Below are 24,377 nucleotides of genomic sequence, written 5' to 3'. Positions count from 1 at the left end.
TGACATTCTTTTTTTTTGTTAATTGCCTATATGTCATGGAATATACAAGTGTTTATATATTATCTATTAGTGATAGTACTAAAGTCTACACTATAACATTATAATTGTAAAACAACTAGATTCCCAGTTTTTACATCGAATAATAGGTAGATACCATAATATTATAGTGGATTGCAATTACATACAGCTGGTGTCTACGAGAAACTGTGCGTTGGCCATGACAATACGAAATTAAATTTTCTCCGTATACGCCTCACGGATTGAAGGACACCTGGAGAACTGAAGAGTTTGCGACGGTCAGTGATCGAGAATTCGCGTATTTTTATAAACGTCTAACCATAGAACAGTCAAACAGTACCGTCGATGCGATAGCGGTATTGCGGTAATGCTACCGTCAAATCGTCAGCCATCGCCATTCGCCAGCTGCAGCAAGCTCCGGTCGGCGGTCGCCGTCACCTGAGGGAGCTGCCGCATAAATATCGTAAGCGACCGGTATCGGGTCTATCGACTTTTTATTTTACCGTACATCCTGGTCACACTGCGCTTCAGCAGTGGCGATCTTCCGTCGTTGGCCAGCAAGGGAATTTTATGTTGCTATCACTTTTATTGCCCGTCTGTTGCACTGTAAATTCCACTCTGCTGCAGTCGTCAGACCGCGGCCGGTTTGTTAGTGTTGTTATTGCTTTCGTTTGGTCGTGTTCAGTGTTTTTCTAGTTTTTTTCTCGCTACACTCGACTTGTATTAGCTTGGTGAATTTAACTCGCAGTATTTATACATTGTAATATTTTTAAAATCATTTGACACATAAATGTCGAGAAGTTAACAAAAAAAAAACAAACTTGTTACTTGTATCGAGTGCTGTTTGCAGGCGAGGGTCGGTTTTGTTAAAAATCCGACTTCAAATATTTCAAAGAAGTATTACTGTAAGTGATCGAAAAATAAAATTTGTTATTACTTAATCTTTACATCTTTACGCTATGAACTCGATGGGTTGGCGACGTTGGCGTGTGATGGATCTTGTACAGTTATACCGGTGTATGTTATGTTTAGAAAAGAAAACTTGTTTTTATTTAGTTACATATAAAGTCTGCTAATCGTCTGGTTAATTTTAACAAATGACGTAACACTTGTGTAACGTATACATTCTTAGCGTTTTAAAAATAAATCGGTTTCATATTTCAACGTGTATAGGTACACTTAGGAACAATGTATTTAAACGTAGGCAAGTTACTCGCCCCCAATGACGTTTTATGGTTTTGCATAGATTCTCTTAAATGGATTTATGAATACTAAGCAATCTACATAATATTATTATTATTGTGTTCAAATCTCTCAATATTTGTTACAACTCATAGTAATACGATAGTAGAGCGTAGGTACACACATTTCATTATTTCATTGTGTACAATGTCAGCGCTAACAATTGCCAAATGGTATTCTATAATAGTTGCAGCATGTATAATGGGAGAGTGGCAACAGAATAGTATTTATTTTGAGTTTATAACCAAACAATTTTTAAAACAAAAACTGTTGTTTATAAATAATATTCCTTCCAGCTCTGTTTATTAATGAGTAAAAATGAAATTTTATTGTATTTATTTGCATTTTTTCATGTTTTAATATGATAGATAATATACAATATAGGTAATCATCCTTATGATCGGCCTATTACATTTTAGTCTAATTGAATTACATAGTAACTTTTCTTTTACCAAGCATGATATAATTTATATTATAACTTATTATAGGGTTAGGTATCAAATTCATACATGTGATAATCAAATTAAAAAAAATTTTTTTAGTTATATTTTAGAAAAGCTTTTTAGCTTACTCATATTGTATGTAATATGTACTTGTACTACCTAATATTGATTTATGACTGTTCAAGTAAATTTTCTATTGACTATTATTACATACTTATAGGTAGGTAGATACCTAATTATTAATTTTTTTAAGTATAGAATAAAGATTGATTGTATTAAATCATCATTGAAAACTTTCTGAAATAATTTATTTTGTTATTCATCATGTTTACAATTTAATGTATAATTGATGAGAGATAAATGATAGTGTTCAAACATTATTTTATTATTAGTTTATCTAATATAATTTCTTGCTCAAAATATTTAAAGTTTTAGATCTTTAACTGTTTTAAGTTTCTGACATCAGATAAAATAGTATACACAATGCTAATTTAAAATAAATAAATTTTTATCACTTTAACTACCTAGTTTAAAATTCAATTCATAGAACACTAAAGTAGGTAAATATATATTATGTAGAAAAGGTCATAAATTCTAATGAAGTTAACTAATAATATATATATTTGATTCTAAAATTAAAAATTTAGTTAATTGTACTTAACCTTTATGGCTCCATCTGTATACTTGTGCGTGTTGTCGTACAATAGTCGATATTATACCTTATATGCTTATACTTTTTTAACTATATACATTTTATTTGACAAATATGGTGTTGAGGGGGCCCTGGCTGCTGCTATGATCCACGCACAACATCGCAAAATTAGGTTTAGCCAAACCAATCCTGTGTTATTACTTTTAATATTAAATTGCATTCACCTATTTTGTGTCACAGAAGTAATGCAAATGCAGTCCCCGTGGTGTCGTCAGTTCAAATAGAAAAAGAAAGACAGATTGAATTCACCTATTATAAAACTTTAAGTTAAGAACTTTAGCTGTGTTCCTATGTTGGCTTTCTTATGATATTTTAATTTTTATTCAAGTTATGAGTGTATAAATCATTATACTTTAAAAATGCTTATAAATTGTATAAAAATTAAAATGCTGTAAAAATCCAATGTAGTGGTACGGGGAAGTTTTTGGCTTAATGTTTTATGAATTAGGTTAAATAGACGAGTACACTAAAACTAATAACATATGGTTGGTTCTGCTAAACATACATTTTCTATGGTGTGCGTGGGTGAGAAAGGGAAATCAAATTACACGCTGACATCCCCTTATTATTAGGCTCAATTACTTATATTATGGTGGTATACCTATATTAAACCTTTAAAAATAATATTTTTTGTAATATGCTATACAAAAAGTATTTAAAATAACTTTATTTTGTTGATTTACTATTTGATCTAATTCTTTCATTTTTATTTATTTTTATGCTTTTATTTAAAAAGTAAAATTATCTGAATTTCAATAACTCGAACTATCATTAATATAATTTACGAATTTACTTATGGGTTAAATGATGCAAGTAAGTACCTTGTACCTATATAATTCCAGATATAATTCTTTAAATTTGGAAAGTTAATCATCCTAGTTAAACTTATATTTAATTTCAAGTAGGTAGATAGGTACTTAATTATATGTTTATGGCACCATACTTTTACAAGAAATTATAAATATTTCCCATTTTATACCTATCTACTTTTTACCTGTATTTATTTTTAAGTTGTATTAATAATAGAATTTTAATCTTAATTTTAAATTTTGACTCAAGATATTTATAAATTACGAATGCTTTATTAAAATATTAAATATTAAATAGGTAATGTATATAAACCTATTTATGATCAAATAATTTGTTGTCATTGTGCCTAAAATGTGTTCAACAATATTTATGTATTTTAATATAATATAATATAAACAATTTAATATATAATATTGATATTTATTTAGGAATATTATTTATAACTTAACTTTTATTTTTTTTTTTTATTGATCGAAAGAAAGAATGTATAAATAGTAGTAATTAAAATGTATCACACGTTTAATTAATACATCTGTCTGATATCTTGTTCGTGGAGTAAAAGAAAAAATTTAATCAAAACAATGGATTTAATGTTAAGTCCTTTCACGAGTGAGAACTAATATTGTCTGAGTACTGTTGATTACTTTCATTTACATTATTATAATAGTTTATACCGGTTTAATTGTTAAATAGCTATTTCATTGTGTTGGTTATGTTTTTATATAACACTAACTAATAGTATAGATTTTCTATAATGTTAATACAAAATGTATCATTGAAACTATCATTGAAATTATTTTATCTAAAACATTTTTGTGTTAATATTATTTTTGTAAATTGTATATATTTTTTTTAATTTGTGAATAATATTTCTATTTTGAATGTTATTTGAAATTGGAAATATAAGTACATTTTACATTGGCGTCTATTGCCAACTTTTGAAGGTGATCATTATTATTATTTATTTTAATTTTTCATTAAGCTATTATTTCTCTGATAGCTTCACCACCTGTCCACATAATTTTGATTTTTGACAAAATTAGATATTTTAACGATATCAAAAATTGTTGTTATTTTGTTCTAATTTAAAAAATATTTATCTTGTGGATTTTTCGCATATTTATATGGATTTCGATTATTCACGTATGCTATTCATATCATAAACCCATTTGCATCATATTTTAGATTGGTATTGACAATTGTTATATTTTATAATGATTTTTTAACGACCTTTTTACTTATAGTAGAATAAATAAATTACATAAAATATCTTTAGAAGTAAAAAGTACATGTCGAGACTGCGTCACTGCTCGAAATCGTTTTTCGAATTTTTGTACATATACCTACAATGATATTTAAATTCAAATTGTACGCATTCATTACTGTGGCCTACTAGCTCAATTATTGCGATATTTACTTTAAACCCTAAAAACGACAGAGAGGATGCTCCGGTGTTTTTAAGCATACGTTTTAACACTAACCGACACTAACACTAGGTTAGGTTAGGTGATTATAACCTCGATTACAACTTATGAGGTATTATGATTACCAGGATAATCTAACAAGTTGTCTTAAATGTCGCCGTTATTTTGCATTTGTTTTCAATTTTCACAAACATGACTATTCAAACAAAAATTCTTAATAAATTAGAAAACTAGGTACTCTTTTATAAGTAATTCAGATCTCGATTCAAATAAATATATTATATTGTAACATAAAAAAATGTTATATTTACGATTAGAATTTTATATTCACATAAACACGTATAGCTGTAAATATAATACCTACTACTGTACCAGAGGTACGTATTAGATTTTTACGAGGATTTTTATTATAGTAAAATATATCATAATTATATTTTTTTAATTAAATACTTGCTTTTATACTTAATCTCATGAGCTATTAAAAATGTATGTATATTTTATATTGAACCTTTTACCGTGTTTTAATTTGAATAGTGCAAATTCGTAAGTTTTGCCATTGTTTGTTTGAGAAAAAATTACTCTCCATGTTTTTTCTGTGGCTAAACATTGACCCCGAGAAAGGATGAAAGAAAAACCGGTTCGCGATGCAGGTTTTGTCTGTGAAGTATTGTGACTCGGGAGTTTCTGGTTGAAAATGGTATCGTGGCACACATTGTTTTGTGTTGCTAAAGATTTAAGACAGTAAGATTCATACAATTTTTGAAATACGCTTGTATGTGTAGAATTTATATAATATTAAATTAATACATTTTTATAAGATATTTCTAAAATGTCTAAAGTTTGTTATCAAGACATTTTTGAAAGCAATGGATTGTTTTACGTATCTGCAGAATTACACAATAATAATTACCAATACTTCAAAAAAAGTACTTATATTTTTGTAAAAATTAAAATCAATATTTAACAATGGTCAAAAATAGTAATTTATTTTTAAGACGTTTTTTTATAATATTTGTTCCTTGAAATTTAATGACTATATCAATGCCCTTCAATAGAGATAGAATTACCTGGCCTTGTTAGAATTCATAGTAATTATTTGTTAAATATGCCCTTAATTTATCCCAAGCAAATTTTACCGGCAAATGGCAATAAATATTTCTCATAAGTATTTTAAGTTGGTATGTTTAATAACTACTAGGTATTTGACTACAATTAAATATTAATTAAGTAGTCTATTTATGGATAAGTAGGTAATTATATTTTTTCAAGTAATCAATATACCTACTTATTATTTTCAAATAAATTGAAAATTGAGTACTGTTTTAATTATTTTACTCATACAAATAAGGTTTTATTTTATATTAATATTAATATATTATTTGTAAACTACCTAACAAAAAAAAAAATTAGTGTTATGTAGGCATGTATTTGTATATTATTATGATAGTTGCGAAGATACTTGTTACATGTTTTTACAATAATATGTTTATTTCTTTAATAATTATTTATGGCAATTTTATCGGAGATACAAATTTATTTAAAACTATAAATGTGGGGGTATTAGTTTATTGCCAAACGCCAAAGTACCTTTGAATAAAAATATTTCTTTTTCCTTTTTTATATTATTTTTAGATTGTTTACAACTATTATGATACGTAATTTTGCAAGGAAAATATCATATACTTTTATTAATTATTTGTTTTTAAAATTGTATTTATGAATACAATCTAGACAATTCCAATATTGCATGTCTGTATAAGGTATAACTGAGTATAGTCCTATAAGAAGTTTAAGACACACGACTAACGTGCCGCTCGGTTGACGTTAACCGTTAGTGCTTCTTATTTAGCTGAAGGTCAGTACTGCTTTCTGCTACTGATGGCAATAATAATATATTCTTCTGATTAACTTTAAAAATTGGACTTACAACCATTTCATGCATACTATTACAAAAAAATAAAAATTGTATAGTACGTACATAAATGAAGAAGTTAACATATTTTATTTTAGATTTTTTCTATTCCTTACCGTTATTTCATGCTTATTACTTTGATTACGATCACTTAAATGTATTGAAATATTTTTTCTCATTTTCCTATACCATCAGCTGTCACCTGAATTTTATTTTTGGTAATCATTTAAATTATTTTTATTACATGAAGAAACGTATATTGAGATGTTTACTATTTTGGTAAACTAAAAATTAATATATTTGGTTTTTAAAATTTCATACACGATATATAGAGTAATTTATACATTTTTATCTAAAATGGGTTACCTAGTATTTTTTCATATAAAAAAGAAATGTGGTTGATACACGGTAAAGATTATTTTATCTAAATACTAGATCCCATGAATAGTTTAATTTATATTGGTATAAATTGTAAACATTCGTTGAAATTAACAAATGATAAAAACTTATTGGATGTACTTGATAATATTATCTAGGCACTATGGCTTAGTATAACACTTCATATTGCTATTTTAATACTTGGATCACTTTACTGCTAGATACAGATTATGAACACGAGTATATTATTTTTGGAATTCTATTTCGTTAAAAAAAATCTGGTAGTACAGTAACCTACCTATCAGTATAAAAATATATTTTTCACAGATTTCGGTACAAGATACTTTATTTTGTTTTAAATGTATTTTTAAAATTATATATTATGAATATATAATTTATTTTATTAACTTATGTTTTGTGACTTGTGTAAAAACAGTTGATTTTATATAGGTAGTATCATAATATATGTCCTATAAATATACCAGTATATTATATAGTATAATTAAATGGTATAATATAGTTAATACCGTAGCTCGGAAAATATTCAAAAATTCATCTTCTCTCCAACTTGCCCTCAGCGAAGAAAACACAGAAGCTATATACAAATTTTTTTATTATATACACTTAAACAATAAGTTGTAAACATTTATAATTTTACATTGTTATAACTTTCTGTAGGCTAATAACCTAAGCTGTTGAAGCCTTTTCATTAATTAAAAAAAAAAAAAAAATATATAGTTAATGATAAAATGTTAGATCAATATTATGAAAATTTTATAATTTCTCATGTTTATTTCTTATAAAATAAATATCTTTATATTATAATATAGTCACAGTATATTATTAAACGTACTTTTATTACCATTTAACCATTTAAATGTTATATTATTTTATTGAACATAATATTGGAATATCAAATAAATTTATTGTGAACCGTAGTAGTAATAAATGTGTATCAAAGAACATCTCTCTATAATTGTATATTATGTAATATTATACTCGATCTATGTGTACAGGTGGGGCCTTGCGACCGGTAATGCTTGATATGGCCTAATATTCGTCATGGGTGGATATTAAATAATAATGTAGGTTCTTAACCAATTATTATAGTTAAAATAATATTTATTTGTGTACAATACCTATATATTTTTTTTATTGATGAAAATTTATCCTCGGCAACATTGGCTATTGGGTTACATTTATAATATTATGTACCTATAGGTACCTATCACGTAATTTTCGTACAACCAAAATATCCATAACTATGATGACAATGAATTTCATATGGATCATAATATATCATGTACATTAATTTTAATATTATATTTGATATTTTTATTGAATAACTATTCTATTATGACTGAATTGTAAAATTATAAAATATATAGGTACATATAGTAATTTGTACCAGTATATTACTACCAATAATTTAGAATAAAGTAATTTAAAATAACTTAAGTATTCTTAAAATGTATTATAAAACTGGTTTTTTTTTATGTCAAATCGTGTACCTAATTTAAAATATTGTCTTTTTATGTAAGTAAGACGGCCAAGTCAATGTGCACTTAAATTCTGAACTGTTTTACAAAAATAACGGTATAAATATTACTTCTAGATAATAACTTGTGCAATCGTGTAAAGATACATTTGTGGTATTAAAACTGGACTATTAGATTTCTGGTAGGTATATCATCATTTTTGGCATAATAAATACACCAAATTATTTCAATTAACACTGTTTTAAAGAAAAAAATAATTTAGCTTTTATATATATAATATATTATTTTTCATTATTCGTTCAAACTAATTTTTAGTGTTATACATTATGATAATAAATAACATTTTTTTAGTTGAAAGAATAACGATTATTATGTATTGTGTGGGAGTAAGTAGGTACTTGCGTTAATATAACAGGAGCTAATATATATTTCATAATTCCCACACTATAATAAAACAGGTTCATCGTTCTGGAACTACCCCAGCTGTGATACGTGTGATACACACATACACAAATATACACCTGTCACCTAGTATTAACCTATACACCAAATTATTCTTCAACTTGAATATAAGTATGTTTTATTATAAAATATATATAATTTTATAAAAACACAATTTTCGAATGTTATAGGTACCTATACAAATATTACCTAATCATAATAATATTCAATTATTCGTGATGAGTGATGAATATCATCTTATACTTTTATAATTCAAATACTGATTTAGTTTACGTAACAGTATATATACTTATTATAAAATTAAACAATTAAAGTAGGTAGTTGCTTTTGATTAAAAAAGGTATTAGGCATAAAGCAGTGACGTTCACAGGATTTTTCAATGGAGAGGCGCTTAAAATCAATAATTACTCACAAGATTATTCACTAGATTCTTACTGATATTTATGAAACATAAAATTACGTTATAAGAAATTTTAAAATATTTGTACAACTTCGACTTCTGTCAATTGTTTTTTATTTTCTTATTTATGTTGGTTTCTATAGCTAATCGGTTAAGGTTAGGTAATTATACATTATTATTTATTAGTTCACTACAGCCGAAATTTCATGCATATAAAATAATAATTATAATAATACAGAAACTGAGTGCTACACTGCTACACCCCGTTAGCTCCCCAATACGTATGCCACTATTATTAGGCATGCATTTTTATTTTTTAATGACTTAAGTAATCTAAAAAATGTTAGGTTGTTGTACTTTATAAGGAGGGGGGTATTTATATTGAAACACCAATTTATATCATTGTTTTGATGCAAAACGTAATTTGTGTTCTGAAGACTTGATTTTATTGCAATAAAAAAAGTAAAATAAAAGCGGGAATAAAAGCAATTTATGGTAGTAGCTATTATATAATATATATTATGTTATCCAAGAAGTTATAAGTATCATATTATAAAATGGACTCGTGAATATATTAATTAATTATATATATTAACATCTATGATTAATAATAATTTTTTTTTGTCTGCGGGCAATACAATATTGTCTATTTATTTGGGTACCTATAGCTTTCGATTGTAATTAAACTATCATGCACATTTAGACAGAATGTATTGTAAAACTTTAAAGATGCTAGGCTTTCAAAAAAGAATTTGTAGTGAATTTAAAGTAGTTACTCCTTTAAAGTCCATATATATTGTGCTTTTGTGAGGTCGATATTAGAATATAGAGCAATATATCATATTATAAGATCCAAGCACTTCATGTGGTATTGTAATTGAACCTAGTAGAGAGTGTTCTACGTAAATTCCTGAACTCTGCGACATATATACATTAAATATTGATCACCCAGCTAATGACTATTCACCATCTCTACACCAAATTGGCTTAAATACTAAAGTTAACAGAAGAATTGAAGCTAATATAACTTTACTTAGGTGTCTTATTGATGGTCATATAGATTCTCTTGAACTATTCAAATTAATTTCAAAATACCATCCGCTAATACCCGTTATTTTCCTTGTCAATTTGTAACACCTACCTACTATGCAAAAAATCAACCATTGGGCGGTGGTAAACTCTCCCGATTTTTAAAACTAGTAAACTCTCCCGGGTAAATATTATGTTTACCTGAAAGAAATGTGTAAACGCTCCCGGGTCAATATTATGTTTACCTGAAAGAAATGTGCAAACTCTCCCGAGTTATTTTAAATATTATTGCTAATCTATGAGTTGGCTACACTGCAGAGTTTGTGATTATAATTTTTATTATGAATTGTATTACCGTATTTAATCTGTATTTATCTTGTGTTAACCTGTATTTGTCATTTAAATATTTAATTACCGTTAGAGTATTTTTAATTTAAATATTTAAAACGATATCGACTATAATGGCTCAACCAATTCTAACTGTGTAAAACGAATAATACCCCATGCTCCCCAGCTAGCTTAGTAGTACCGAAGTAGACCTGGGAGAGTTTACAAGTTCTCTTCAGGTAGTACTGAACTAGACTCGGGAGAGTTTACATGTTCCCGTCAGGTAGTATTGGACTAAACCCGAGAGAGTTTACCATCGGGAGAGTTTACATGCCATTAAAATCGGGAGAGTTTATAATCGCCCCAACCATTATACCGAATGATAAACATAGCCAATGAGGACCCATAAACTTTATCATAAAATATCTTGCACAAGCAGTATTTATTAATATTGTATTAAATTGGGCACGTCCCGTATTGTTATATAAATAAATAAATATTGTGAAGTGCTGATAGATAACATTTAACTAGTTCACAATATTATATTTTTAAGTTATTACTTATATAAGTTATTATCTGTCTATCTATTATATGCTATATGTATTTAATCGCATGTATCACGTTTTCACTAAATATATATTACTCATGTATCATTTATAGTTATTAGAATATTTTAAAGATCTTTAATTTGATTAAAATTATTTCTATAATGGTGTAAAACTTATTCTATAATATGAAATACGAAATAGGTACATATTCCTTTCTGATAAAACAAATTTAATTTTAAATTGCTTTTCTATTAAATTAAATATATATATAATATTTTATATTATGTGTGTATTGAGCTGTATAATTTAAATACATGTGTCTATGTATAATGTATATGTATACATTTTGATACATTTTGTATATTGACGTTCTAAGTTAATATACAGTGTCAAACGATTTTTGGTCCGTGGCTAGTTCAAGGATTCTTATAAAAATTGTTTTATGACTTTATGTTGGAAGTTATTTTTTAAAGGTTCAAATTACCTATTATATTATGCTTAAAAATGAATTAATAATGAAATATATTTTACGAATTGGACCATAAATATATGGATAATTACGCCTTTTATTGTCTTTTTAAATCTCCTGGCTATAATTGTCTGTATAATATGTATTAGAAGAAAATTATTTAGACCATTGTAAGTACATTTAAACATTTTTAATTAATATTTTATATTCGTAATGTATAAATACAGAAAATTTGTTCTTATAGCATGTTTACCCTCGAAAATAAAGTTAAAAATCGAAATATTTTAAATATTGTTTTTAGTGGCGTCTTTCTAATATCCTTTTAGAGAATTAACTATTGATTGATGTCTGTATTAGTAAATTCAACTATTAGTTAGTAGGGATCTATTTAATATTTATCAACATTTACCTACGTATGCAAATTACCATGAACCATATTTATTTATTGTAATGACTGATGACTAACAAATCAATTTATTTACCGAATTAAAAATTATTACTGTTATATTTAATTGTATTTTACTAAAAATATTGGTAACATTTTAGATGCAATTAATTTTAATTATATTGTTTATTACTTTAATCTGTAGATTTAAATATTTAATTACACGTCTTATTGCCAGACATATTGCTTATGAAAATTATTCACTTAAAGTAACAGTTAAATGATCACGGTATGTACAAGATTAGCATTGTTTCAAATGTTTATTGTTATTGGAAATAGTTAATGTTAGGTGTTTAATATTTATATTTGAATTATGTACTCAGAAATTTTTTTTTATTTTGCTTATTTAATAAACATGTAAAGTTATTACTTATTGCTTATTTAAGATGTAATATTTTGTTTGATTGACCACTGACCATTAATGTTGTATATCATATTTAACCGAGTATTGTAGAATGTAACATAGGTAGTATAATAATTCTGAACATATTAAAACATAATATTTCATTTGTGTTATAACTTTATTTGTTTATATAATTTTTAAATTATTTTAATTTAAGAAATATTGCTATATAAACTGGCTTTTTCTTGAAATAATATTTGTGGCTTATATTAATAGAATTTGATAAGTAGAACTCAAAAATATAACATTACATATTTTTATAATGAAGCATGAAACTTGGTTGGCGTCAATCCACATAACCTTATACATATTATTTAATTCTTGACCATACTTTAAATCGCAATTCTTCTTCTCAATTTTTCTTTAATAATATTAAACACGTAATTGGTGACAAACAAAAATGTTAAATAATAATAAAATTTAGGATTTGAATTTTGTTCCAAGAGAATTCCATATTATAATAGGTACTTGGCTACTACTGTTAAATAAGATTAAAATAACTAATATTTAGGTGTGCCAACTTAATGGTTTAAGCTCAAAAGAATCGGTTTCGCCTATATAAAAATTACCTTTTTTCGAATTTTTCACACGTCTTCATCTTTTCTATATTATTTAAATTTATTAATTTCTTATGAGCACGTGGAGTTAAATTTATTTCTTTATTAAAATTGAATTTATCAATATTATAATATGATGTTATATAACTTATTATAATAAACAGTTACAATTTGTATTCATTTCAACACTGTTGATCCAAAATATAACTTTGTTTGATAAATTGTATTTCCTAATTTTCTAATTTATATAAGATACACATCTAGTAATTTTTTTTATAATATCGGTTTTACATAATATGCTGATAATCATTATATGCGTTTTTATTATAGATATTTGCCTTATAATAATGGAATGTAGTAAAAGTGTTGCAATTTTAATATTTTAGAATTATACCTATATCGGTATATATACATAATAATATGTGTATTGGCAAAGTTAAATTAAATTTTATCCATCAATAAAAATTATAATTTTAGTTTTTATTGTTAATGGTCTATAGAGTCATCGCCTTGGTGCGCAGTTATAGAAAACAAATTAATAATGTTATTTTTTTTTTATCGAGTAAGAGTTATTAATGGGCTGCTTCTTAAAAAAAGTCATTTATGTATGTACCCTAATTAACTCATAAACGTATGGAGCATTTCATTGTATATTACATTGTTTATCAATTCAAATAAGAGTTTAAAAAAAAATGATATTGTTGAGTAAACTGAAAATAACTGTATTTTTTTTTGTAATCTTATTATTATATGAATAGGTACACATTTTTTTTAGCAATTTTGGGCATATTTTCTATTTTATTATAATTTTAAATATTTAATTTTATTCTAAAATGTGTAAGCATCGACTAGAATACCTACACTAAATAACACCTAACCTAACCTAGTACTTATTTTAAATGCGTTTTAATAATAAATAGTTTATAACTACTATTTTTATTATTTCTGTTAATTAAAAACATTTTTTGTAAAAAATGTTGTCTTATGCATTTGTATTAATTTGTTGTAACCTCCCCCACAATGAAAAATCTGATTACGTCATTAATACCATGCATATCATCAAAAAGTTACGGACGAACACGTGATAAAAGAAAAAGAAGATAATTGGACCAGCATAGCCTCATATTTATATTATATACAGACATGATTATTCTAAATTAATGAAATAAATGTGTTTGATATCTTAGCTATAATTGAATTAATATTTTGTTAGTAATATTTATGTTCAGCACCAGATATGAGTGCATAGTAGGTAGGTATTATTTAGGTACTATATTCACTCAGGTCACCACAATACAATACCAATAATGATTGCTCTCGCTAGGGTATTTCACTAGTAATAACTATGCATGTACTATCATAATTTTCATTTCGAACGACGGAGTATTATAAAAGACTAAAATGTTTTATGAACTTATAGACAGCATTGTTATATTTTTGTAGTACAATTTATAATCTTACATTTTGTTCTTAACTGTGTCTGAAATTTTATATAGAATATACTTTTTATAATTCGGTAAGAAATTCTTGAAATTCTTTTCTGTTTGAAATTTAGGTATATCTTGAATACGTATTGTGTATATTTTACGGTTGTGTAAATCCCTTACATTGTAATACTGTACAACTCCCATGTAGAATAATGTTTATTCTAAAAATCACGTTCTCTACCAGGAAATTCGATACCACAAAAGAGCTGCCCCAAATGGGAAGTATTTGATAGGTTTCGTTCTTTCAATTTAAATCGGAATTATGTGTTAATATTTTCATTTTTAAATGTTATAACTAGAAATTTAACTTTTTTTGTTGAATATAAAAATGTAAAGTATACTTAAATAAATAATTATTCAGTATGTTATACCAACGTAATTACTAACTATTGAATCAGAGAGTATAAAAATTAATCTCTATTTATGCGTATGCACACATTCACGTGTGCATCATATCAGCTTCTTTCTTCGTTCATTTGAATGTACACATATAAAAGTACAAGAATGTGGTTGGCAGTGCCAAAACGAAAATATCTTTGGTAGAGAATTACATAAAGAAAATGTTCCATGTCTCAGAATCTTGGCCTGTATGTTCATGCTTAAAACGGCTTGTACAATTATTATTAAACGCAAGTTAATTTTGATTCCGGGTAATAAAATAATATTGTATTAACCAATTTTCATTTTAATCATTTGATATCATTCGAATCCACTCTATATTTTTGTCTACTGTTTGTGGAAAATATCAAAAAAAAAAAAATTGTGCTTGAAGGACTTGAGTTGTTAAATATTAAATAAATAATTTTAAAATAAAAAGGAATATTTTTAATTACCAGTGTATATTGTGTCTTATAACTTTTTCCTATTGTTAACAAGATGACGGTGGTGGAAATAATTCTCACGAGGCTAAATTGCTCTGTAGGTTAGTGAACTTGATACATTGGCGCTTGTTATTTTGACTCCGTATACTATATTAAATTCTATTTTTTTTTCTAAGGATTTGGTTTTATACTATTATTTCCAGTCAATCGTCACAGATAATGTGATATTATTGTGTACGTTACCATCTTGTTGATTTTGTAGATATCTTGCATTTTCAAATTAAAATGCACACGTTTTTATGTTAAAATATGTTATCTTAACTTAACATATTGATTAATCGGTTTTTCAAAGCACAGTTTGAAAAAATATTCAACTGTCAAATTCTTTTTATATAACAAATACGAATAGCTTTCTATTAGACCATATTTTTCAACACCAAATATACGATTTTTTCTGCAGCCAGAATTTGATAAACTAATAAATGATTTACCGTTAATAATATTATTTTATAAATCCTAAGCATGTAAATTTCACTGTATTTTTATACATTTGTTGTGAACTCAAAAAAAATCGTGGATGTCGCTCTGCTGTACAGTAGGTTACAAGGGTTACTGTAATGGATAGAATTAAATTCGAATCCAATAATATATATTATATCATTCTGAGCGGAGACGGTTTATCTGTCTAGGATATATTATAAATTATTAAAAATTTTCAAATCTTAGATTTGAAAAAGACAATTTTTTATGAATTTCTAGCTTAAGGGGATTGCAAATTTTCAAACGTCTATTATTACATCCAAAATAAATCAATCATTTGTTAATCACACCGATGTAACTGTTAACCCGATAAGGTTTCTGAAGACTGATTTGAATTTGTCAACATGTCTACTTGATATCAATCAGTCCACTTTTTAAAATTTCGATCTCCAATTCCTTTAAATTTGGTTTGAATATTTAAAAACTTAAAAAATTTTAAGTATTGATTATTCTTTATTTAAATCTAAAATCTTAAAATGTGGCTTGATCGATCTCAAGTGGACATATTTAGGAATTTAAATCAGTTTTCAGAAGTTTTATCGCATCTTTAGGTCCATTGGTAGGATTGACAAAAAGTATATACAAATTAGCATACATTCATTACTGTTCACGCACGCGACGTCGTAACGGTGACTTATAAAGTGTGCGACTGGCGTGCCGCGTGCGTAAGTGTTTTTCTATTACTCCTTATAGTTGGTTTTAAAAAATGGATAGTAATATTTTTAAAATTAAAAAGAAAAAACACTAAGGGCATGTATTATAAAATAAAAGAAATACATAACCACAATTTTTTTTTATAAGCATTCAAAGTTTGAATTTTGACAAAATATATAAAAATTACGAAAATTCGCAAATTATTTTAAGCTAGAAATTCATAAAAAATTTTCTATACTTTTAATACAAGATTTCATACAAGTTTATCAAGCTTTATCACAAAAAAAATCTACTAGAAAGTCAAATAAAGTTTTTATGAGCGTTTGAAATTAAAATTTTTACAACATTAGATTTTCACTAGATTTGTCATTTAGCGATTTTCTTATTTTGGTGTAATTCTAAAACAAATGACCGCAGATACTTGAAGTTTTCACTGAATGTTTATATAATCATTAATTGCTATACTTGAGAGATAAACCGTTTCCGCTCAGAACCGTTTTCGTATACAATGATATAATATCATTAGATTTAAATTTAATTCCATTCAGTGAGTAACCTACTGTACAGCATAGCGACATCCACTTTTCCGCGTTTTTATACCTATAATTTGATTATTTCATGAGTATAGTTTTATTTTATTTACCAACAAATTAATTGTTGAAAAAATAATTCCTTACTAACTAATGAAGTAATGACAATAGAATCCGATGTTTTATTTAAAGATCAATAAAAAAAATTCCTTATCGGCAACATTATACAACAACGGATGTGTAATTATGATATTATCATCACCCGTATTACAAAATAATATAATATGTTTTCAGAACCTCCACCTCGCACTGCTTCCCAATCTAGTCTGTAGTGTTACTCATTTACTACGCACACACCGGTACAGCTCGCACGCACTCACGCACATATATTATTGTCCATACTGAACTCCTTAAAAACTGCCCTTTTGCAATCCCCTTAAAATAATTTGTGAATTTTCGTGATTTTTATGTATGTTGTCAAAATTCAAACTTTGAATGCTTATAAAAAAATAATATGTTATTGTCCTTGTATTAAATTTTCAAATCTTAAATTTAAAAAGAAAAACTTTTATGAATTTCTATCTAAGATAATTTGAACATTGCCGTAATTTGTACGTATTTAGTCAAATTTGAACTTTAAATGCTTAAAAGAAAATTATACCTATGTATTTTTAATATTTTTCAACTGCTATTGTAACAATGTGTTGTTAGGTGTGTTTAATTATATTTTCAGGCTTTTCTACCCAACAACCAGAGACGTATTCAGAAATTTTACGCCCGGGTGCCAATGTTTTTCCGCCCTCCCCCCACCAAATTTTTTTTTTTTACTTTTTCAACCTACCGAGCGCATTGGAGCTTACTTTCCGGTGACAATCCGTTATCGTTATCCTTTTTAGAACAAAAGTTAGAAAAAAAAGCAGATTTAAAATTTTAAACATTATGTTATCTTTATAAATTAGTCACATTTACATATTTAATATAAAATAGTTTTAGTTATTATCAACTATAATTACAAAACAATAAATATTTAAAATTCACATTTTTTTTTCGAGCTTTAAAGGAACTAAACTCATTGATTATATCATCATAGTCTAAACCTTTTGTAATATCTGATTCGATGTTTAATATGGCGATACTGTTTAGTCGTTCATCAGTCATCCTCAACCGTAAATAACTTTTAATTCGTTTTAGTGCACTAAACGATCGCTTTGAAGAGCAGTAAGACACAGGGCAACATAGATACATTCTTAGAGCAATATTTACGTACGGGTATATGTCTTCAAAACCTTCATTTTTTAAGTGTTACACACATATCTATAATTGATTTAGGTAATTGCTCCTTAGGTAAGGTAAGTAAATAGCTACGAAAATGTATACATTCGTTTGAAAATGATAAATCCAGATCCGTTGAATAGTGTTTTCTTAACCGTTAAGCTTTTTCTCTAACTTCACTAATGCTTAATTCAGTTATATTAAAGAATGTGTTGCCATATTATTGATAAAAATTTTAATTTTTTAATTATTATATTATTGATAAAAAAAAAACTAATTTATATTATTTTTCATTTTCATTTTCATTAACAGAAGATGGGTATGTAAAAATCTAATGCCGCCCCTATAAAAATTCCGCTCGGGGCGATCGCCCCCTCTAGCCCCCCCCCCCAATACGTCACTGCCAACAACTAAATTTTAATCGATATTTATAGAGAAAAAAACTAAAAGAGTTGAAAATTATATCAAATATAGAAAATTTATTTATAAACATTCAATGAAAATTTCAAGTATCTGCGGTCATTTGTTTTAGACTTACACCAAAATAAGAAAATCGCTAAATGTGAAATCCAGTGAATATCCAATGTTGTAAAAATTTTTAAATTTCAAATGCTCATAAAAATGTAATATCAATTTCTGGTGGACTTTTTTTTTATGATAAAGATTGACAAACTTGTAAGGAATCTTGTGTTAAATGTTCAAATCTTAGATTTAAAAAGAAAATTTTTTGTGATTTTTACGTATTTTGTCAAAATTCAAACTTTGGTCAATGCTTGTAAAAAAAAAAATTGTAATCATGAATTTATTTTATTTTTCAACTGCTATTTGTGTTACATTTTCAAGCTTTTCTACCCTACAAGTAAATTTTTATCGATATTAATTTTAAAAAAAAAACTAATAATGTTCAAAAATTGCATATGCTTATAAATAGTTCAACTTGAGTCGAAATTTTTTAAAAACTGCATGGCGTATAGAATATACTTATATAAACATTCGGTGAAAATTGCATGTACTTATCTATGGACATTTGTTTTAAAGTTACATCAAAAACCAAAATCGATTTCGTCGAAAACTGATTGTGCGTAAAATTTCACGTTTTCCCCTTAATTTTTAGTTTGTGTATCCCGATTATTTAGAAAAATATTAAGAATTTTTTACTTCTGACCATCCAAAGTACCAACTAGATTCACTTTCTGATTTAACAAGGTACTGAAGTAGAAAATCAAAGCATTTTTATTGTCCTTAAACGTGTGACAGCACAAAAAAAAAAAAAAAACACACATCATGGTAAAATCAATACATTCCTCGCTCCGCTCAGAATCTAAAATTTCCTGTACCTTTAAAATTGATTTATACTATAGGGCTAAAGAGTCATGTAAAAACTGAACTTTCAAATATGACTTAAAAACAAAACTTTTTTATTTGTATTTCTTGCATTCGTTTTGAATACACAATTGATTAATTTTAGTTAACTCTATAAAGTATTTGATAAGTTCATTTACTTGTACATACTTTGTATTTACTTTATCTTTTTTATTTTACATATAGGTATTTAAAATCAAGTTTTTAAATCTGGAAAACTGTTAAATAGGTATAACTTCCATTTAACAAACTACCAAAATGTTCGTTTAATGAAATATTTTTCAGAATTAATCCAAATTAGAACCAAATAACATAATTTCTGGGATAATTTCCCTTATTGTTCTTGAGACTTCATAAGATTCACTGTAGTTATTTAAAATAACTTAGTAAAATAATCTTTAAATTACAACAATAAACAAGTTTGATAGTATCTATAAACTGAAATTAATTGTTTTATACGTATAGTACCTAACCCTAATATATGTTGTTTAATATAGTTATAGTGATATTTACATTATTATATATTTTATTCTAATTAAAGTGAAATTGATTGTATTTTCATATATTACGCATACGAGTAAACAATAGTCAATTTGCATGCCGTTAGTTGTAAATGTTTTATACTTTTATACATAGTATCGCATTGATCCAGTTTTATAACTACCTATACAAAAGTCAATATTTTCTACTTTTAGTTACGCCCATAGATTATTTTACTTAAAAATTGAATGACTTCAACTTATTGAATATTTAGTTATATTATACTTTAGTGATTACAATGATTATACCTATGTGCTTTGAATATTTTTTTGGTTGATTATTGTTGCAGATAAAAAAATTAATACGGCGTATAATGACATCTACACTGTAGATAGTTGTTAATAATATATAATATTATAGTATTATATTGTTTAGTTCTTATAATATCAATATTTCATACTTATTTTATTTTACTTTTTAAAGATGTCTATTCTTAAGTTTTGTAGTAAATACTTGGGTGAAATATAGATTCCATAAGTACAAGGAATTTAATTCACTTTGTCGAAAGATAGTAAATGTTCTGTTAAATAATTTTCTAATGAAACCTGTCATCACGTTACAAAAAAAAAAAATGATGTTGAACGTGCTTCTCAAATAATCGTGTTTATTGTATATCTTCGAACATTTTCGATGGTTGGTGTTGTCAATAGCTTTTCATCGCACTTAGAGTTAATATTGTTGACATAAAACTATTGGAAATTTGAAGTCTTCAAAGCACCTCAGACTATATTTTCTATATTTAAAGGTATCTAGGTAACTTAATTATTTTCCATGTGAGCGAAATGAGAATAAAATAATTTTTGTTTTATAGTTTTAATATAGGTTTGAGATAATACTCACCATTTCATTTCATTTATAATTATTATTGTTACACTTGTGTTATTTTAATAATAAAGCTTCCACATGTCTAAAAACTGGCAATGGACCATTTTATGTTTGTGGATTATTCTGTTAGGGGTCATTGAACTTTTATGAAGGTGTTCTTAATCCTTCAATAGTGTGATGGATACAATTTTTTGATTATATAAATAATACCGGACACAGGTATACTCGAATTATGACAGTCTAAAATTATTATTTTGTATCAACTTAAATGTATACAAATTCTTGATAAAAATAATATTATACCCATTTTGGCCCCCGTTATAGATTTAAAATAGTTTTGGATTACCTGTGATTTAAATAATAATAAAAATTATATTATTATTATATTTCAGCTATTACTTTTAATAGTAAGTTAAATTTGCTTAATATTTATAAGCCTAAAAAAAATATATTATCTTTTAGTTATTATTATATTAATTTGAACTTAAATGTCTTGGCACCTACTAAAAAACTACAAATTCTAGTACCAATATATTTTCAGTAATTGATTACCTATATAAATATAAATTCAATTAATTAAAATTAATAATTATATATTGTATTTTGTGTTTATTTAATTATAAATTAGTGTGTTAAAGAAGTAGTCTAAACCTTTAGTGTTTAGTTTAGTCTCGTGGAAGACTCGTGTAGTAGTTTTATATATAAAAAAAATTGATCTATAAATACTGTAACCATTACTAATTCGTTACGGCCAATTAGGTAGCTATATTATTTTTCTTAAACTAATATTGAAAATGTTTTATCATTATAATTTTTTTTCTTCTAACAGTTGATTGAATCGGATATTTAATACTTGGTGACTATACTTCGAAACAATTACTAAAATTGTAATATAATTGACGGCAGGGTTTTAATTGTGTATACTGTAGGTATGCATGGAAAATAATATTATTGGTAGATCATTTATAAAATTAATAGGTAAGAAAAACTGAATTTAAGTAGAATGTTATTTTAATTTAACCGTGTGGTATAATACATATATGACGCGCCAACGCGGAAACTAACTACCTACCTAAAAATGTACCATTTCATATTCAAAATACAGAAGTTATAACACTTCTAATAATGACTTAAATCAGTCATAGGTACGCTTATAAGTTATAATATACTATTTAGGATGTATAAAAGTGTCGTAAAGCTATCGTTTTTAGTTTATAAGTTATGCTTGGTTAATTGGTTATTAGCTATTACTTATTACAATAATATTATTATTAATATCGGTTGTTATAAATTATTTTTCATAGTTTAAATTTATGTATATTATGGATTAATATATTAAAATATATTGTAAATTTGTGTAGAAGACAGATAGATAACTCAACATAAATTAAATGTTCTAACTGTACATTATGATTATGTTATTTATGGTTTGACTTCGATAGTAGCTGTGTAACTTATCACTCCCACAAAATAACTTTTCATTGTTGTTGTATTTTTTATATTTTATATATATTGTATTTAGAAAGCGGATTCAACACTTATTATAATTCAGACTTTGATTATATTCTTAAACTATATTCGGAATATTTTTTAAGTATTCAATATATGGTATTTTGAATAATTTTTAGGAGTATTCTAAATACAATATTCGGAATTGGAATACCTTGTAACCTCCAATCACATTTTAAAAATGATTTCATTCTTTTTCCGTCCTAGAAATTGCTTTTGTACTTATATTTATGTTTATTTCTATACAATATATTTTATAGTAATAAATTATGCTGTTTTCTACTATTTTTAGTGGGACAGTAATATTATTTTCCAATTTTGTACCAATAGGAGCTAGCGATGATAATAAGATATTATGACTTCAGGATTTCCCTTTAATAATTAATTAACTAATGGGTGCCTGTATGCCTGTTATATATAAATGTATAATTATATATAATTATTAAATATCCCTCCTTTTAAAATAAATTATAGTTGTGCCACTGAATTGAAAAAAATAATATTTTTGTTTTTAAAATCTAATAAAAAAATCACTTAATCTATCTAAAAAAGTGTTCGATAAATATTTTTAAAAGGTATTTTACCCAAGTCTATATTATATGCACATCGAATTGATTAACAATAGATGAGTCGTTTTTATTTTTGCATATCCGGGTGCTACCGCAGACCGCGTTCTGTGTATCCGAACCTTGTCGAATATTTAATGTGATATACCGATTAGGCTATTTCAGTATTACCTAAGTGGCTAGATATAGAATAATTTTTCTAATTTCTAATTTCATGAACATCGTTAACAAAAGTTAAAATCTTTTACCACCCCCAAAAAACACAAATTGGGGCATTTGCGCTTTTCGCTCCCCCCTAAATGCGCAATTGGTTATAAGTTTATAGTTTTGTTCTTGAGTTTTTTGAAGTTTAGGTACTCTTCTATAATATGTATTATCTTAAAAGCTTAATTTATTGTTGATTTAGCGTGCATTAGCTTAAACATATAGTTCGAAGAGTTGTCAAATGATTCTGGTCGACACTCTTTAAAATTGGACACTAACCTTCCTTCATCTTAAGAGTTGTTAAGCCAGTTTTTCAACTTGTCTATATACAGCCGATGTGATGACTTAAATGTATTATATTGTTCTATATGGTTATAGAGATAACGATAAAAACCCGTTTCCTCTATACTAGAGTTCTATTAGTCGTAAACCCTCTAAGAATAATTTTATATATTATTACTATTTCAAATATGTCACTTTTATGTCAACGACTTTTAGCTATTAATGGATAAAAGGATACGATTTGCATTATGGTTTGGAATAATATTAATAATACATATTATCATTGTTTATAGATTTTAATTTATACTTATTGTATCTATATTTGTGTATAATGTACAAAATGCTCAAAAAATACAATTTAAATTCAAGCAAATTAGAACTATAGGTATATTACATATACTATATATATTATATATACCTAAAAACATAATTATTTATTAATCCATTAATAGTGGAATTGTATAGTGATTGTATCCTTTAGTTGGGTAATTTTAAACTGTATAAATTAAGAAATAAAATACGTAAAATAATAATTTCAGTGTTGGTTGTCTTATGGTTGTTATTTTTCATTTACTTAAAATATTATGATAATGTATTACGAAATTACGATGTTTTTTTTGTCGAAAAAATAATTGTCTAGTTCCTAATGGTTGTTTAGTTAGTTATAAAATCAAATATAACTATATCATTTGATTTTTATTCTATTT

At 25.8% G+C, this 24,377-nt stretch overlaps 1 protein-coding gene across 9 annotated transcripts in view; it reads left to right on the top strand.

The window, feature by feature from the left end:
• The first annotated feature begins 629 nt into the window (after positions 1–629).
• Positions 630–24,377, top strand: part of LOC107171419 (uncharacterized) — a 43,064-nt gene continuing 19,316 nt past the window's right edge. For 6 of the 9 annotated variants that reach the window (XM_089218969.1, XM_089218968.1, XM_089218967.1 and 3 more), the window contains exon 1: positions 631–923. The gene's annotated coding sequence lies outside the window, so the exon portion shown is untranslated. Of the gene's footprint in view, positions 924–24,377 lie in introns of all 9 variants that reach the window. The other 3 variants (XR_016190176.1, XM_089218971.1, XM_089218973.1) reach the window with 3 other exon arrangements.

Source organism: Diuraphis noxia, unplaced genomic scaffold (assembly GCF_037042655.1).
Source record: "Diuraphis noxia isolate RWA-SAM2 unplaced genomic scaffold, SU_Dnox_SAM2 contig0002, whole genome shotgun sequence".
NCBI classification, from domain to species: domain Eukaryota; kingdom Metazoa; phylum Arthropoda; class Insecta; order Hemiptera; family Aphididae; genus Diuraphis; species Diuraphis noxia.
The sequence above is the reverse complement of the archived record's forward strand: the minus strand, read 5'-3'. Positions and strand labels throughout refer to the sequence as shown.